Raw genomic sequence first — 20260 nt, forward strand, 5'->3', positions numbered from 1 at the left:
TAATGATAAAACTAGCCTGTTTTGGGGCCCTTAAACGAAACAAAACAACTAATTGTGAAGACGTCTATAAACGTTAGGCTCTGCATGTTTTAGGGACAGTGCTTTACCCAAATAAATCTTGTTCAAGCTCTTTTTTGTTGCAAACTTGTACTTCAAGTAATTTCTGTTGCAAACTTATTCTGAAAAATAGTGCCCAACTATTAGAGAATGTTTATTGTGAATCTGGCTGAAGAGCAAATCATGGATTTCCTCAAAGTTGCAGCAGATAGCTCGATATTTCATAATTCAATTTCTAATCACGTATAACAACATTTGGACACAAAACAGAGACTTATTTTTAGCTTTCTGTGATTTTGGAAGATCAGAGAAATAATATGGTCGATGTTTTGCTATGGTGTGCACTAGTCTTGTGTCTATCTTGCCCAAGAAATTACTTAATGCAAACCGTATAATCTGACAAGTTCTTGTCTCAATTCTTAGTCCAAATTCTAAGTTCCTATCTCTATTGACCTTTATTTATAACTGACAGAATATTTGTTATAGCTATTTTACATAAAAGAAATATTATAATCGAACTGATATATAGCAAACTAGTGTTTTAATTTCAATCGATCTGATATCTACAGTAGTGTAGTTCCTTATTTAATTTATTTTTCAGGCAACAACGCAAGACTGAGACCAGCGATGGGAATTCTCCTCTGGAATGTGATATTTGCGAAAAGAAATTTCGTTCATGGTTTGTGCTTCAACGTCATTTGTCGTTACATGAAACAACAAACTATCAGGATACATGATTTGTTCATAAAAGCTGTTTTTCATAAAATATTAGTACATGTAGTTTTGATAGATAAAAACAAAACATTTATATACAACAGTGATGTAATAACATAATGACATAATATGAAATCCATACGTTATGTTTCATTTCTAGATTAATTGAACAAAAATATATCCCAGTCTTAAGATATGATCATTATGTAAACTGTTTTGAACTCCTTAGAAGTTATAGTAGTTGTTTATCAACCTGCGCAATCTTGTATCGATATAACATGGTCATAATACGAAACAAAGTTATTGAGGGTTGGTGATAAGATACATGTAAATTTAAAATACCATTTTACGGACATGCGGCATAGTTCATATTTTGTCTTTGAATATCTTATGTCATACTTCTGTGTATCAAAACAATAACTAATTCGATATTAACACTAAAACATATGGACACTGTACAATGAGAGTAAAACTGAGATAAAATGTTTAACTCATCTATGTTACAGTGTAACATCTGCTGAAACATGAATGTAGTTCCCGTTATTTTATCATGTGCTTAATTTTGTCGTTTAAAGCTTCTGATTGGAAAATTGAATGGTTTTAAACAGAAAGAAGAAGTAGTACATACAACTTCGAAAAAGGCAAACCCAAAATTGCACGGTATCAAAAAAGATGTAATCTTGGACACAGTCAACTTTATTAAGGAAAAATTGAAAACAGTAGAGTTGGCATTTACATTTGTGGTGGCAATCAACAGAAAATACCATCATTATGTTATTCATGTTCAGAGAAGTCTGATTTAATCGCAGCCGAACATTTTCTTGTTATAGTTTATCAATTTCAATTCACTGTATACAGCGTAACTGTTGCGCTGTATTTTACTTTGTGAGTTCGCTGAAAATATAGTCTAAGCGGACACGTCAACTTTGTAATGTGACCTAACTGGTTGAACACCTCTTGGTATATCATTTAATTTTCTAAATGTTCCATATTTTGGTACGCTTCCTTTCTTTCAGTTAAACTCGTCATCTCTGCAATAAAAAGTAACACTGGTTATTTGTGTAATATATTGCAATGTAATTAATAATTAATGTAATAAAAAGAACTGAACATAAAACACTATACAATGTTGCACTTGGCGCTTTTGTTTTGTTTCTAACAATCAAAATAAAATTTGCAAGTAAACGGCATTTCAATGTTTGTACTTGCCATTCATTTCTGTAGAAATACTTATATGTCTTCTGTATTATGGCACTACACTGCAATTAATTTACTTTTCATTACTGGTTGGTAACAACATTGCTTGTGTGTACTATAATATTACGCAAAAAAAATGTATCTGACTCCAGGTTGCTAAAATTGTTGGTTCAGAATAGGAATAGAAAACAAGAATAGGCTTACAAAACTTTACAAATTGTCTTTGATACCAATAGCACTTACCTAATGGTTATTTCTGATATACGTCTTAGCGTAGTTTGTTCAGCTATGTTCAACTACTGCAGATCCATGTTCATGCTCTCGGGTCATAATGCTAGTAGCGTCTGATGTTCATAGCATCTAGACCTGAACAGATCTGAAATAATACAACTGCATGTTAAAGCCCTTGTCTGTATTTTGTGTATAACCGGACAAGACCAAAAAGACAAAATGTACCTATAGACAATGTCTCCGAGTTTATATAATTAGTTTTAATTCTGCTTGCAATCTATACAACTGAATCTATCTGCCGTTGACGTCAAACCACATGCGGGAACGTAGACGTTCTATAATCTATAAACAGGGAAGATGTTAAAATTATGTAGGAACACTAACCCTAATCCTACCAGGTTTCATGAAAACATGATAACGTTTTTATATTAAAATATCAAAGGGCCATTTGATGCTATAAAAAAAGTACGACCCTAAACAGAAAAGCAATGTTCACGAGTTGCACAATAAACATTCTCTGATAGTTGGACACTATTTTATCAGAAAATGTTTGCAACAGAAATTGCTTGAAGTACAAGTTTGCAACAAAAAAGAGCTTGAACAGGATTTATTTGGGTATAGCACTATCCCTAAAACATGCATAGCCAAACGTTTATAGAATTCTTCACAATTAGTTGTTTTGTCTTGTTTAAGGGCCCCAAAACAGGCTAGTTTGATCATAAGAATGTAAAAACGGCAAGAAAAGACGCAATTCAAATATCAAAATACCATTTTATAACTTCGAGAATTTGAAATCTATAACGCTGAAACGCTAAACCGAGTGTGACGTAGACATAAAACTGATGCATGCACATATCCATAGAGTCCAAAATACCATAGAAACCCACTTACCTGATAAAAAAGAACAAGCGAACACGCGATGATTTCTGAAAATATCCGCAAATTTTTAAGTTTGCAACCATTTTTGCTGCTTGAAACATATGTGCAACCACTTCACGTCCTGCCCCTTGAAAATACATTTTTTAAGGTTTCGCATTATCTAATTAAGAATGTACTTATCTATCATTTTTGTGTATTTGAACGTACACATACCTTTTATATTTATCAGTTTTATGCAAAAATTGTAGCGTCATATACTTAGGTTTTTATCAAAGCAAAACGCGTTAGGATCACAAATAGGACGAAAACGATATTATATAAATATTGCATTACTGAGAGGGTGATACAAAAAAATTTCACAGCGAGATATATGAATATCGACCGAGGCGCCAGCCGGGGTTTATATTCATATTTCAAGGGGTGAACATTTTTCATATCACCTCTCTGGAATGCAATATTATTTTTTTTTTGATTTCTATACCGAAATCTTATAAAGGCCAAATCATTTTCTGGAAAAAAAACGTAATTATTGATTTAAAATTAAAAAAAATTACAAACAAAATAATGAAGACAGAATTAAAGAGTCTTTACTTCTGGCGACCTTGCTGTGTAATAAGACTTTTTTGATAGATTTAGCAGAGACGTTTACATATCGCTGACTCCTATATTTATTCAAATATTTCAACGTTGCGTCAATCAGTAACATTCGAAAAACGGTGATAACTTTGTTTTTTCTTAAAGAAACATATAAGTGTGAGCACTCATTTTCTTAGTTAGACCATTTCCAATCTCATGGTCGTAGTTTCGATCCAATATTGGATGAACAATTATTTTCGAACTATTTGGCAGGTACAGAAAATCATAAAAAAAAGAAATTTCAGCCGGGTTCGCACATACAAGAGCATCAGAAAAGGGTAATTTAATCCTAAAGTATAATTATATAAGCGCCACGTCAGAAAATTTATCGACTCAGTCTTTTAATCAATGCGAAAGTATAAATTTCCCGACGGGAGATATGAACAAATAATATCACGTGCGCAGAAAATGAAATAATGCTGTTGCGCATGTGATATGAAATTATGGATCATATCACCTGCGCAGAAATTGTAAATAACGATTTTGCGCATGAGATTACTGGGAAATATGATATACAAGTACGAAAGTTGCAGCAAAAGGAAACTCAGCGCCAAACAAAGCAGTGTACATAGTTCTGATAGGACAAAAGATTATATAACGATACTGGTGTCTGGTGTCAGACCCTAGACAAACAGACATTCTAATTGGGTTTCATGAATGTTGGAGAAAAAACATTGTCTTTATAGTGTGGGCAAAATTGTTATTGTTATATTTAGTGGTCTTATTATTGACTGATTATGACCCATAAGCGAAACTGACTTCTAAGTTTTGGTATATGAAATGAAATGTATTATATACATAAGGTTGTGCTTAAATTTAGACATACGTAGTTGTTCATCCGAAATGACTGAGTTTCAATCATTATTCTGATAAATGTCTAATCTGGAATGTGGGCTCTATATGGTACTTTAAAGATAAATGATGAGGAAGGACTAAAATGTACAATGAATGAAACACAACAAACATCATTTTATCCCGCCTAGGGGCGTGAAACGCACACTTCAAAAGGAACAAAAATATACCCTAGTGATATATATTGACGATTACGTTGGTGTATTTCCTTACATGGTATTGTTGTTGTTTTATTCACCGCCTCCTTAGGAGAACAGCTTCTGAGTATGCAGCAATGAATTATGACTGAAAATTTCGCTACTATAAACACTTTTACCACCTTTATACAGTCATATACTGATCAACTCGTATATTTGGCAAGACAAACGGTCAATGTTGTGTAATAACTTTGCGTTGTACAGTTAGAGTAGTGGGTTTTATACCAGTTTATCAAAACAAAAACACAAAACAGTCTTATTTATCTTATTTTTTTCCTCTTAATTTTTATTTTCTTATTTTAGTAATTATATTTAACGAAGATCCAAGAATTACATAAATAAAAGATACAGTTTTCCAAAAAATAATTCAGATACATCATTGATTCATTACCTCCCTTTATTATTTTTAATAAGAGTTGTCTTGTGGAAACCTATACCTTTCTTTAAGTAGCGGATGTTTTTTTACGTATAAACTATGTAACCCAAATTTGGCGGGTCTACGTCGATTGTATTGTTAAACGTCACTTCCGTGATTCCATATAAGGTTACTTATCATGCGTTTGTTAGCCAGAATAATTGCAAAATATGTAATCTAAGAATTGTGCATGTGACTTGATAAAGGCCCTGGGCCGAAACGTTGTCGCAATTAGTGATAATAAAAGTTAAAAATACATAATTTCTAATAATATATATTAAATATGTACTTCAGTACTGGTATATAACTTACTTATATACCGTTTTAATAAAGTTAACACAATAAAAAGGTTTAAAAATTAGCCAGAATTAACTTTAAAAAGCAGTATCCGGAATTTCGTTGGAATAAAAGGTCTATACCCACTATCATAGATAATAAATGTGGCAAAAAAAAAAAAAAAAAAAAGAAAACAATGTTAACAATATATTAAATGAATATTTAAAATAAAATAGAAAATAAAATTATTAAACAAGAAAAAAACCTCTTCTTTCAGATGCATTCATCCAACTGAAAATGAAATGAATTTCTTTCCAATGTGATGTCCGACACAAATTGCTTTCTTTTCTGCACTTTGATTTCTTTCATGCTTCTTTATTCTAGTGAAACTTATTTTTTCTCGTTTCTATTGTTTAATCCGAGTCCATTTTTATCGGCCAGAGCAGACATCTAAAATAAAAATTTGAAATTTTGCAAATCAAAAGGAAAATATCTTCATTTACGACATACACTGCCCGCTGCACTCACATAAAGCCATCACAAATACGCCGCGCGCAGAATTTTTCAAGTTAAATTAATGGGAAATTTGCACTGGACGTTTATGTGAGGTATAATTAAGAAATAAAATGATTTGTTTCGGTGTTCATGCGAATTGAACGACAGAATAGGGTCGGCAAATCCATGGATCGCGCTGATAAGCCCAGGTGTTTTTTACGGTGTTCCGTTAGGGCCAGCGCCAGCTCCCTGTGAACTCTAGGATATAGAAATATACAGCATTTTATAATTTGAAATCCTACTTTTACTTTCACATGCCAAAGGTACGATCGTGAAGCGCGACAGTACGATGGTGATTGATAACACAACAGCACGATGGCGAAGCGCGACAGTACGATGATAGTTTTTTGGTAACTAATATGAACACATTACCAAGACAACACATTCTTTCTAGTTTCATCTTTTATCTCTTCATCAGAAATCAAGACAGTCCAACAGTTTATTTTAAAAGACTATCTTGTCAAGTCTTGATATTCGGCACTGCACTCTACACCGCCCGCGCCCGTTCCAGCAAACAGGATAGTAGAAACTACGGTGTTCCGTTTGGACAATCGTGACTTTTTATTTTATACTAAACCGCGATGTACGATGGTACGATGGTGCGATGGCACGATGATGAAACAACGATGGTAGGATGGTGAAAATGCGATGGCACGATGATTTAATCGCGATGGTACGATGGTGAAATGTCGATGTAATATCATGTTTTCATCATCGTACCATCGTGTTTTCACCATCGCACCATAGTGCCATCGCGTTTCCATCATCGTTCCATCGTGCCCACACGTTTTCACCATCGTGCCATCGCGTTATCATCATCGTACCATCGTTGTTTTATCATCGTGCCATCGCGCCATCGCGTTTTGGGACTACGCATTTCTAACCGGAAGGCGAGGGTACGATGTTGAAAACGCGATGGTACGATGGTGAAACCACGATGGTACGATGATAATAACGCAATGGTACGATAGTGAAAACGCGATGGTACGATGGTGAAAGCGCGATGGTACGATTGTAAAACCACGATGGTACGATGGTGAAACCACGATGGTACGATGGTGAAAGCGCGATGGTACGATTGTAAAACCACGATGGTACGATGGTGAAACCACGATGGTACGATGGTGAAAACGCGATGGAACGATGGTAAAACCACGATGGTACGAAGATGATAACGCGATGGCACGATGGTGAAAACGCGTTGGCACGATGGTGCGATGGTGAAACAACGATTGTACGATGGTGAAAATGCGATGGCACGATGATTTAATCGCGATGGTACGATGGTGAAATGTCGATGTAATATCATGTTTTCATCATCGTACCATCGTGTTTTCATCATCGTTCCATCGTGCCAACGCGTTTTCACCATCGTGCCATTGCGTAATCATCATCGTACCATCGTGGTTTCACCATCGTTCCATCGCGTTTTCACCATCGTACCAGCGTGGTTTCACCATCGTACAATCGTGGTTTCACAATCGTACCGTCGCGTTTTCACCATCGTACCATCGCGTTTTTACTATCGTACCATTGCGTTATTATCATCGTACCATCGTGTTTTCACCATCGTACCATCGCGTTTTCAACATCGTACCCTCGCCTTCCGGTTAGAAATGCGTATTCCCGTACACTTGTATTTTTGTCAATACTAGATGAATGTATCTCAATGTATTTTGTGAGAAGAAATTTACTATTTAGAGTCTGCGGTTTTGCAAAATATTTTACAGAATGTTCAGTGCTCAGTTCATTAAAACTGTAAAATCTTCAAGGCCACGTTCTTTGTATTTTATGTATGCATGAAATTAACTAAAATCCTTGGTGTAATAGTCACATGGTATTATTCAAACTCAGCTTATTCTTGTAAAGATGTAGAAGGTACATAGTGCAATGTGAAAATGAGATTGTATCAAGCCTGTACTTTACTGATACATATACTGTACCACTGCGCATGACCACCGGAAGGCGATAGTACGATGGTGAAAATGCGTAGTACGATGGTGAAAACGCGATGACACGATGGTGAAAACGCGATGGTACGATGATGAAAACGCGATGGTACGATGATACTATGGTGAAAACGCGATGGTACGATGATGAACACGCGATATTACATCGACATTTCGCCATCGCACCATCGCGATCTCGTCATCGTGTCATCGCGTTTTCACCATCGTTGTTTTATCATCGTGTCATCGTGTCATCGCGCCATCGCGCCATCGCGTTTTGGCCATCGTACCATCGTGCATCGCGGTTTAGTATTAAATAAAAAGTCACGATTGTCTTGACAGAATACCGTAAGAAACGGACAACTTCGTTAGTTTTTGAAATTCGTCAATGTACAAACTAATATTTAATGCAGACTGGATATTATCAAATGTCGTTTATGTCATAACTTGTAAAAAATTGTATCATGTAAATTAAATAATTTATTATATACCTGCCAAATATGACAACAGGTTTGAAATCTAAATGTATAAACAGTCATACGTTTCAGCGATCCTTCCTATGATAGTGGTGTGGCTATGCATTTCAAAAGAACTAATCGCAGTATGGGCATTTCAGTCTTTTATCAACTGTGTTTTTTTTTCTAATGTAATTGAAAAACTATGACACGAAATCTAGAATTTTACCGGTTAAATATCGTGCATTTTACTAGCGATGAAATAAGTAACGATACTGTAATTTTAATATATACCAACCTGTTTACAAAATTTCTGTAGCTTTAATGTCACGATTGTTTATTATCATTTCCTGTTTATATTCTGACTTTAAATTATAATTGATATTTTCTGATCAAATATAATTTATATAAGCTCTAATATTTCTTATTTGAATAATTTATTGCTATCTTATTAGCTCCCTTTATTGTTGTTTCAAGTTTTTTATAATGATTTTCGATCGTAGCATATTGTCATTTTTTTCTATGATATTATGACCTTCATACAAATAACACATTTAAACTCTTGAATATGTCCTCCCAGTCATAGTCAGTTATTGACTGTTGGGAGTACCATGTAGATGTAGATGTTAGATTTTACCACTGACAGCTAGAAATTAGCAATCTTTAGACTACGTACGGATATGCAGCTCGTAAATAAAATACAACGAAAACATTGAAAATGTGATATTTTTGTTTTGCAATAAATTTGTCGTTTTTATCAAATTCTAATCAAAGTAGCCCATTTCCAACTTTGCATTCCAGGATTCAGATATTTTTTATTAGAGAAACAAATAAACGACAAAAAGCATGATCGTCGAGGCATGCAGCGTGGGAGTGGATGTAAGCTACATTAGACTAGGTTCCGTCCCTATGTTTGTTCTTATTATCATTTATCTGTTTTCTTCATTAAGAGGGAAAGTAACTCCAGCAGGTTGTTTCTACATTGACATTTTTATTGGCTTTGGCTCCAAACATGGTTCAGCCATCAAATAAAATTGTGCTATTTTAGAGGCTTAAAATGTTCTTATAAAATGTTTTCAGTATTTATATAAAAAAAATAGCCATGCTACGGAATCCTGTTGGGGCCATTTATAATGTCGCCGTCGCGTTTGCGGGGTCGACACACGACAACGCGAAGTGACATAGCGACATTACGAAGTGACACCCGACAATCGCAAACGACGGCGACAATCCCAAACGACAATGTCGCGGTATCCACTTTGAAATGTCGCCTTTCAAAAGCACGATATATCGCGATGTCACTTCGCGTTGTCGAGCGTCGTTTCGCATTGTCGCTATGTCACTTCGTATTGTCGCGATGTCACTTCGCGTTGTCGTGTGTCGACCCTGCAAACGCAACGGCGACATTTTCAAACGACATGCGATAATCACAAACGACGCTCGACAACGCGAAGTGACATTTTCCAGATGTCGTATCGTATGTCGCGTGTCGCGGGTTTGGGTGAGGTTCGACGCGCGACAATTCCAAACGATACACGACACGCGAAGTGACACTCGACAATACGAAGCGACATTTTCATAATGTCGTATCGCATGTCGCCCGTCTACCGGTGAAAGGGTAAAATAAAAAGCTGTATTTCCGTACTTTTCCGTACGGAAAATGTCCGTGTTTTTCATTAACTTCAAATAATTGTAGAATGTTCCAAACACAAGATAATAACTTTTATAAATTAAATTCAAACATTATCTAAACGGATATGTAACTTGTATAATTTTACCGCCGACGGTTTCGTCGGAGGACCGTCTCAAAATGTATCAGTTTTCGTGAAAATATGCATACTTCTTCATATATTAAATAGAGGTGTGGTCCTTGTCTGATGAGACATATCTTCATAATCTGATGTCCGATTTTAATAAATGGTACTTTGTTGCAAATGGCAAGCCAGTACCAAAAGAAAAGAGGCCACGTCAGGTTCGAACCCGGTCGGCTAGGGGTCAAGGCCATAGGTCAAATTCCGGTAATATTCTCAAAATATGAACTTGTCAGAGCAGTCAAGACGGTCCTGAAAATCCAAGCACTACCTTCACTGAGTCCAATGACACCATTGGAGCAATTCTCATGGCTCCCCGGGTCGGGTCAGCTTAGTCTTGGCCAGCACCTTACCATATATAACAAGTTTAATCATTTTCTGATACCTGTCCAGAGCTCTGATGGCCTCATATGGACTTGTAAGCAGCTTAAATGTAAAGCAAAGTCGTCTACGAACATATTCATATATATATATATATGGTATAGGTAGGTACCTGGGATGTAGAGATTCGAACAAGGGTCAAAATCTAACATAGTGTCATTATCAACTGAAATTCAGTATAAATTACATTAATAATAATTAAAAAAAAGTAGGACAGGTATCAGACAATGATCAAACTTTTGTTATATGTGGTAGGGTGCTGGCCAAGACCAAGCTGACTCGACCCGGGGAGCCATGAAAATTGTTCCAATGGTGTCATTGGACTCAGTGAAGGTAGTGCTTGGGTTTTCAGGACCGTCTTGACTGCTCTGACAAGTTCATATTTTGAGAATATTACCGGATTTTGACCATGACCCCTAGCCGAACGGGTTCGAACCTGACGAGGCCTCTTTTCTCTAGGTACTGGCTTGCCCTTTGCAACAAGGTATCATTTATTACAATCGGACATCAGGTTATGAAGATATGGCTCCTCAGACAAGGACCACCTCTCTTTTTAATATATGAAGAAGTATGCATATTTTCACGAAAAATGATACATTTTGAGACGGTCCTCCGACGAAACTGTCCGGGTAAAATTATACAAGTTACATATCCGTTTAGACAATGTTTGAATTTAATTTATAAAAGTTATTTCATTAAAATATCTTGTGTTTGGAACATTCTACAATTATTTGAAGTTAATAAAAACATGGACATTTTACGTACGGAAAAGTACGGAAATACAGCTTTTTATTTTGCCCTTTCACCGGTAGACGGGCGACATGCGATACGACATTATGAAAATGTCGCTTCGTATTGTCGAGTGTCTCTTCGCGTGTCGTGTATCGTTTGGAATTGTCTCGCGTCGACCCTCACCCAAACCCGCGACACGCGACATACGATACGACATTTGGAAAATGTCACTTCGCGTTGTGAGCGTCGTTTGTGATTATCGCATGTCGTTTGAAAATGTCGCCGTCGCGTTTGCAGGGTCGACACACGACAACGCGAAGTGACATCGCGACAATACGAAGTGACATAGCGACAATGCGATACGACGCTCGACAACGCGAAGTGACATCGCGATATATCGTGCTTTTGAAAGGCGACATTTCAAAGTGGATACCGCGACATTGTCGTTTGGGATTGTCGCCGTCGTTTGCGATTGTCGGGTGTCACTTCGTAATGTCGCTATATCACTTCGCGTTGTCGTGTGTCGACCCCGCAAACGCGACGGCGACATTATAAATGGCCCCAACAGGATTCCGTACCATGCAGCCAGGGGCCGGGCTATGTGTACTTGTACGAAAGACGGTATCCTTGACAGTTTTAAATATTACTATGTTAATGACGGCGTCGGTGCATTTTGGGACTAGATTCAAAGCACCCACTATTACATTTTACTCGTTAACACTATTTTCCATCGTTAGTCAGGTCTGGACACGTTCGACGAAATGATTGCGTTTATTTATTTAATAAGATTTGCCTAGATTTTTCTTATTTTCGTAACAAGAGAAAACACTTCAGACTTACTGAAAATATCAGATATAACAAAGTATGCAGAAAGAATTCCCGTCGGATTGGCAGCGCCGTATTTCATATAAGTTGAAAACAACAAAACTGGTAAAATTAGTAAAACACAAAATAAATATATATATGTTTTTGTATTTTAAATGTAAGATCAAGACATCTTTATCCGAGTGAACAGCATATCAAAATATTTTCGCAAGGGAATACGGACGACCCCCCCCCCCCCCCCCCCACCCCCCCCCCCCCCCCCCCCCCCACCCAACTTCCTCAAACAACCCCCAACCCCCACGTCTGCCGCCCCTCGCAATTTAAGCGCCTTTAATTTTTTAATTGTATCTAAATTTTCATTTCATTCCGTTTAAAAATCTGTTGATCATATTATTATTTTTAGTTTTACAATAATCCTTTTTTTTAATAGATTTTGCTGAACAGAATCAAAGCGGGGATTGTGCACGTCTTGGTGAAATTGTACATGGGATGGGATTTTGTCCAAGGGGGTTGGAAATAGTCATTCTTTCGCGAATGGCAATAGTGAACAAACTCGATGAATGTAATTTTGAACACTGAAGGTTATTTACTTTCTCTATAGACTGTAAATACGAAATTATAATGATCACAACGAGTTTGTTAATGATTATCATGTTGTTGTTGTTGTTTTTTTCGCCGTATGTGTAGCTAAATGCACCAAAATTAAAAAAAATAAATAAAAGACCAAAATACGTTAAGATACATTTCTGAGTATTCAGAAACCGATTTGCGAAAATAATGAACATTGCTAGATTACTGGATCAATTAAAATGCAATCATAAATGTAACTGTTGATTTTACACGACGACAAGACTGTCTTCTTTCGCAGTAGGTGGTAAGATAAAATAGATCTTCGTAGAACACCGACAATCTGTAACCGGAAATTCTACGTGGCTGGAGGCGGTAAAATTATGTTTTAGTTAGTCCTAGGGCATGTCATGCCGAGAGTATAGAGGGAAATCAGTTATTCTTGTCTAACCGTTTCATTTATGATGCATGATTTCGAATCCTTTTGAAACTTCCGCAAAACCAAGTGCATATGTCAGTGAAAAATTGTTTTAGTAATAGCGAGAAAAACGTTTTGGAATTTGTTACAGAAATGTATGGTTTTTCTTAAAAGAATCATACAAACTTTATATAACCTGGTGTTTCTCAAGAATGTAAATATGTTAAATGTAAACATAAATTAATACATTACTTAGTTCGTTAGCTAATTAAAGAAAAAAGATAGAGAGATAAATCTCACTCGATCTTTAATTTTCCTATGTATAGTATTTTGGAAAATAATTATGAGTTTGTTAAAGTGTCATGTATTAGACGCGTTAATTGATATTGCTCGTAGTAATTTGTTATCTAATATTTTAACCTTTAGCCTTCTGGACGTAAGTGATTCTACATTTGCCACCATTGCAGATCAAGATCTCCCTGCACATCCATGCAGTTTGTTCATGATCTGCACTGCTCGCCTTTCAGTTAGTATCTTTTTATTAAGCACTACGTTACATCATTTTATGACTTCACATTTTCGTTGCTAAATGGTCAATTTAATCAGTTATTAATCAGGGTGCCAAAGATTTGTTCTAATCTACCGGTATTAAAGTTTGGCTGATATAAAAGAAAAATAACGGTTAAGGGTTCTGAAATATAAAATTCTTCATGTTCAAAGTTTAATCTTTATACACCAAACTTCTTTTAGCTTATACATGGGTTTTAAATATATAATGACTTTTAAAATGAATCACAGGGCAATAGTTTTGACAACTAACTTGACCTTTTAGTAAGTGTGTAGTATTTTATAAATTCTAATAAATACATTACGCTATAAAGCCCATGAGACTGTGTGCATCTCTTCATGTTATCATTTAAATTAAATTAAAGACCTTGAATAAGTTGTTAATATCAGTATTGATTCATCTTGGTATTATCAGGAAGGTCTAATACGTATCAATTGTTCCAAGTATTATTATGTGAATGAAGAATGGTGTGAAAACACGAACAAATTAACAGTAGTTTTTCATTTATCATGATTCATTTCTTTGAAGTAAACAGTATAATAACGATTTAAGTGAATATAAAAAATATTCTAAGTGTGACAGATCATGAAACTAACATTATCGTATACCAGAGGTCTACCATAGTTCCTCGGGATTTTTACGAACCTCTGATGGATGGAAATAGAAAGTTAGGGGAACAAGAGCGAGAAGGATGGTTATTTTTATGCTTATTATGTTCCAGCTATTCCAAACCCGTTATGAAATCATTTCCCAAACGAACAATATGAGACCGATGATGAGCTAATCTGCACAGTCACCTCCCAACTTATCTGCTTCTTATCAGCGATTATGTAATTTTAATTAACGGAAGTGCAATTAGCACAGCAGGGATTCCCGCTAGACCATGAAAAGTGTGTGCAATGGAATAGAAAGTTATTAATTTTCCTTCAGTGAATGTAGAAGGAATAAATGATGATAAATACATATTAATATAAAATAATGATTTATGAAAATAATATGAATAATACTAATAAACTAAAGGTAAGGTGAAAACCCAATGATTCGGTTTTATTGACATACAATACCTGAAATTATCCTAATTTTGAAAACGGTATTACCAGTTCAAATTATCATTTATATACATTTTCTTGCAAAAAAGGTAAATTATAAATGTCATAAATATGCAGTCTTTGTTACAAGAATTTAACATAATGAGAAAGAATCAACAATATCTATATATGGACTTTTTGTTTCATAAAGTAATGCTCCATTTTATAATACTAAAATGCACACGGCTTGTTCTGTCTAAAATGTAAATATTACAAAATTCTGAAAACAACTATGGTTGTAAATGTCACGTTTCTTTTCAAAATTCAATTTCAGTTTGCGCAGATCTCAAGCAAATGATCAACCATGAGATTATGATATAGATTCAATCCCAATAAAATTGACAAGTCTGAATTGAATTTATTTTCAATAATTATAACACAGACACCAGAAAACACTCGAGACATTCTCAACATGCTTTTCTTACTAAATGAATAATCACATTTGTAATGATCTTTTAAAAAGTAAATTAAAAAGGTATGGTATCGAAACACAATGTATCCTTTTTTACTTGACAATATCATAATATTCAGTATTAAATCAATGAAATGAAATGTAATAACATTTTTGCAACAAATAAAGCACATATTTTATATATTCGAGATCCGTCCATAAATCATATTTCACTTTTATTTTGTAAATAGTTAGCTTGCATAAAACTGACCGGTTGCCAAACGCCCGATCGCTCCACCTCTTTGATCACGTGGTCCGGAAATGCGAAGTCAGTCCCCTACCGTAGTCATTGGACCAAAACTGTTGCTAACCTGTCATTGGACCAAAACTAAAAAGGCGGGCACTGACTCCCATCATCTGATGTGGGTCTTGAAATTGTCACAGTAGGCGGAATTAACAGTAATTTTATTTTATTACTTTGCGCATGATTTATCAGATACGGCAGGATTTGATATTCCTAGTTTTCAATATTTTGATATGTACTTATACAAGCCTCTCGCAAGTGACCTCGGGACGGATATTTCGACCCGATTCGTAAACATATTATTATTATTGTTGTTGTTGTTGTTTTTTTCATTGTTGTTTTGTTTATGTCGTTTATGTTAACTTTACTTCCGTTTCAGTTTCACCAGTATATAAGATCATTTTTAGCCAAAATCTGGAGGTCAGTGCCTTTAATATGACGTTCTGGTACCTTTACACCTTTACAGTTTGGACGAGTCGTATATATGATATGATCTGAGACATGCGCAGCCCCCCGCCCCCCCCCCCCCCCCCCCCTACCACCTCATTCTTAATGATTAGAATGATAAAATCTCTTTAAAATTCAAAACCAATTTATAAAATTGATATTTGTACGACTAAGACCTTCAATAAACTTAAGGTCTACGATTTTTACCGTTTTTACACAAGGTTTATTCATTACATGTTCGCCTTTCATTGTGAGCCGGACCTTGTGTCAAGTTAGAATTTTGCTGATAAGACATGATTACTAAAATATACACTTTCAAAAACAAAAAAGAAATATCTTGACACCAGGTCCGGCACATAATTATGGTATTTCCACTTTTCCTCGCAAGTTTGGTCGTACTTTCCTTTGAGAAAAACTAATCAATCAGATACCCGGGATGAGGCTGATGACTTAAAGTTGTTTTCTATAAGAAAATCTAATGTTTATATCCAAGTTTAATGCAAAGGTGAATCTGAAATTAAACATTCTGCTGATCAGTTACATGTTTTACTGGAAAACAAACTGTAGATCTATTGACGTTGATTTTGTTCAAGTGGTATTTTAAAAAAATAATGTTAAATTAGACCTTTGTTTAGAGAGTTCATTGTTGTTGTTTACATAATGTCGCCGGCTGCCAGTTAGGGGTTTGGTCGGGGTTTGGGCTTGACAATAGAAGAGGAACACCTCATAATTGTTCTGACATGTATTGTCTCAAACCAATATATATCGATGAATCAACCAATCGATCAACCATCAATCAACTGAAACATATACAAAATACCATAGTAAATAGATAGCTACTGATATAAAAATACAAGTACTGTATTGGGCAATACATGAAACATAGTGATGGTCAAGCAATAACAGGATCACGATAAATACCGTTTACATAGACAATTGAAATAATGTCAACAATTCATCGGACCATTGCTATAATTACCAATACATCAATCGACAAATAAGTACATATAATTGTAGATAAAAACTAGCGGTACATGTTTATAATAATTACCTGCAGAAATATGTATATATGACTACAAAATATTGGATTTCTGCTAGCACGGAAAATATGGCGTTATTGATGTTTTGCTAAAATGGCGAGTGCGAATGTTTACTTGTTGTGAATGGTCAGTTTAGGTCATGTGATTTAACTGTCCGAGTAGAGGGTCAACAGTACGTATCTGTTTATGGTCAAAGGGAAGCAAGGACTAATTTTACTAAACTATAGTAAACGCTACTGTTGTAATACTGCTACACTACATTTACGAATCAGAGGTGTTCATTAGATTGCAGTTAAAATGGAAACGAAACAATAGACAATATGTTTCATCAATATAGTTTATTTGTTTATTTATTCCCAACCTATGACACATTCTCCCCCGGTGGAGAAATGTCGTCCCGACATTTCAATTAACAATATTACGCCAAACAAAAGAAATGTTGAAATATAATTCAACACCAAAATGCATAAATGTACAGAATACACGTAAAAAACACACAAATAACAAATGACATTTTACAATATAATTATGCAAAATACACAATTACTCTGCGATTAGATTCATGAAACCCGTATCGAGTCAGCTAATAATCTGGTTACAAGATTAACTGTCTAAGTTATGTCAGGATTATGGGCTCCAGACAGACAGACGATCAGACGGACTGACGTGCATACTGACGTACGAACGAGTGCATACAGAACAACCAACATTCTACAGGAAATTCTACAAAGATTAACTACATGTTGAAGTCATAAATATAGGCATAAAGAATATGAACTATGTGTACTATATACAACTGTATACCTGACCTACTCATTAACTATAAACCCAATCATCTGACTGTCTCCATCTGGGCGGTATGATGGTGCGTTTTGGTCGGCCTGTGTCAGCTTCCGTGTCAGAAGTAGATGGACTAACTGGTGGTGTGCTAGTGTCGGTCCCTCTTCGCTGGGGTATAACGTATTTCGCTGCCTGTTCGGATCTTGGCTCAACCTTTTCTTGTTCAGACGTTACACCAAGAGGTAGTAGAAGGTTCCTGTGTAGACGCCTTACTTTCTTGGAGTGCGGAATGTCCTTCTTGACATCGTATACCGGTTGGTCTGAAAACGGCTGACTTACCACCACATAAGGGTCCTGTTCCCACTTGTCAGCAATCTTTTGTTTGCCACGTAAAGTCACGTTTCTCGCAAGCACCAAATCACCCGGTTGTAATTTCGCTGCGCGCGCTTTGAGGTCATAATGCCTCTTATTGGTATCGGCCGTACTAATTGCCGTTTCACGAGCTTTCTTGTACGCGACCGTAAGTCGATCCCGAAGTTTCCGTACATACTCGTTCTTGGACTTCGCACTAATATCTTCAGTGTTAAGACCTAGAAGAGCATCTACAGCTAACTTCGGTTGCCTACCAAACATGAGGAAGTAGGGTGAGTAGCCGGTGCTTGAGTGAGGTGTGACATTATAGGCATGCACAAGTGGACCAACATGGGATTTCCAATCCGACTTCTGTCTTTCCTCTAATGTACCCAGCATCTTTAGAAGACTTTGGTTAAATCTCTCGCACTGACCGTTCCCCATCGCATGGTAGGGTGTTGTGCGAGATTTAATCATTCCTGCTAACTGACAAAGTTCCTTAATGAGGGAGGATTCGAAATTAGCTCCTTGGTCACTATGGATTCTCGAGGGGAACCCATAGTGCACAATGAACTTTTCGAAAAGTACCTTTGCCGTGGTTTTAGCAGTTTGGTTGGTCGTTGGGTAGGCCTGAGCATATCGTGTGAAGTGATCTGTGATCACTAGGATATGCTCAAACCCGCCCTTAGACCTCTCCAAACTGAAAGTCAAGGCAAAAAAGGACCATGGGAGAAGAAGAAGTAATGTTGACAAGGGCTGCGGTGGACGGGGGTGTCTTGCGACGGATGCAACGGGGACATGAAGCTACCCTCTCACGTATGAAGGAGTCTAGACCAGGCCAAAAAAACCTTTGTTTGAACAAGGACAAAGTCCTATCTCGCCCTTGATGACCGAGATCTTCATGCAATGCCTGGAAAACATCCAAACGAAGGTTCTCAGGCAACAGAAGCTGGTAATATTCCTGTCCGTTAACAATACCTCGGCGGTACAGCACACCATCCCTGAAGACGAGTTTGTCCCAGTCGCGACAATACTTCATCACAGGAGTAAATTTTCCTGAAACCCGCTTAGCTGACGGTTTCGTACCTTCCCGTAGATGACGTATTATCTCTGATATGACTGGGTCTTGCAGTTGAGCTGCTTTCCAGTCCTTCGAACTCAAGGAATGGCTAATCAGCACATCATCTGGAACGTCTGTAGGACTATCAACATCAGGGAGCGACTCCGGTGTTATAACGCTGAGAGCGTACGGTGTTTCCTCTATTGTTGCGCAAGCTGCAGTTGCCATGGGAGTGATAACAGTCTGTCCTTCATCCTCTACAGTTGCATGGTCCGGTATTCTTGACAATCCATCCGCGTCCGCATTCTGTTTCCCCGCGCGATATCTGATGGTGAAATTGTAGTTACTGAGTGCGGCCATCCAGCGTTGTCCTGTTGCGTCAAGCTTGGCAGTTGACGTTACGTACGTAAGAGGATTATTATCAGTCACAACCTCGAATACCCCGCCGTACAAGTAGTCGTGGAACTTTTCAGTTACCGACCACTTCAGGGCAAGATACTCGAGTTTGTGAGCTGGATAATTCTTCTCTGACGGTTTCAGTGATCTGCTGGCGTAAGCAACAACGCGGTCCACTCCGTCTTGGCGTTGATAAAGCACCGCACCCAGCCCTGTTGACGACGCATCCGTATGAAGTGAGAATGGCAGTGAATAATCGGCATAGGCTAATATAGGAGGGTTGGTAAGTTTCTCCTTCAGCTGATCAAAAGCTGATTGTTGACTGTCTCCCCATTTGAAAGGTGTTCTCTTTGCCGGTTTACGTTTAACAGTTGCTGTTTTCTTCTGTTTTCCGGTTGGATGGCCTACCAAAAGATCATTCAACGGTCGAGCAATGGAGGCAAAGCCTTTGATAAATCTCCTGTAATAACCTATGAACCCTAGGAATTTTCGTGTTTCTTTGACGTTTTTCGGAGTTGGCCACTTTTTTACTGCTTCGATTTTATCTGGATCTGCCTGGATGCCTTCTGATGATACAACATGTCCGAGGTAAGTAGTTTTTGTTTTAAAGAATTCGCATTTTGATGGTTTTAGTTTGAGATTGTATGAAGCTATTCTTTCAAATACTTTGTCGAGTCTTTCTATGTGT

The sequence above is a fragment of the Mercenaria mercenaria genome, unplaced genomic scaffold (assembly GCF_021730395.1).
Source record: "Mercenaria mercenaria strain notata unplaced genomic scaffold, MADL_Memer_1 contig_4793, whole genome shotgun sequence".
In the NCBI taxonomy this organism is placed as follows: domain Eukaryota; kingdom Metazoa; phylum Mollusca; class Bivalvia; order Venerida; family Veneridae; genus Mercenaria; species Mercenaria mercenaria.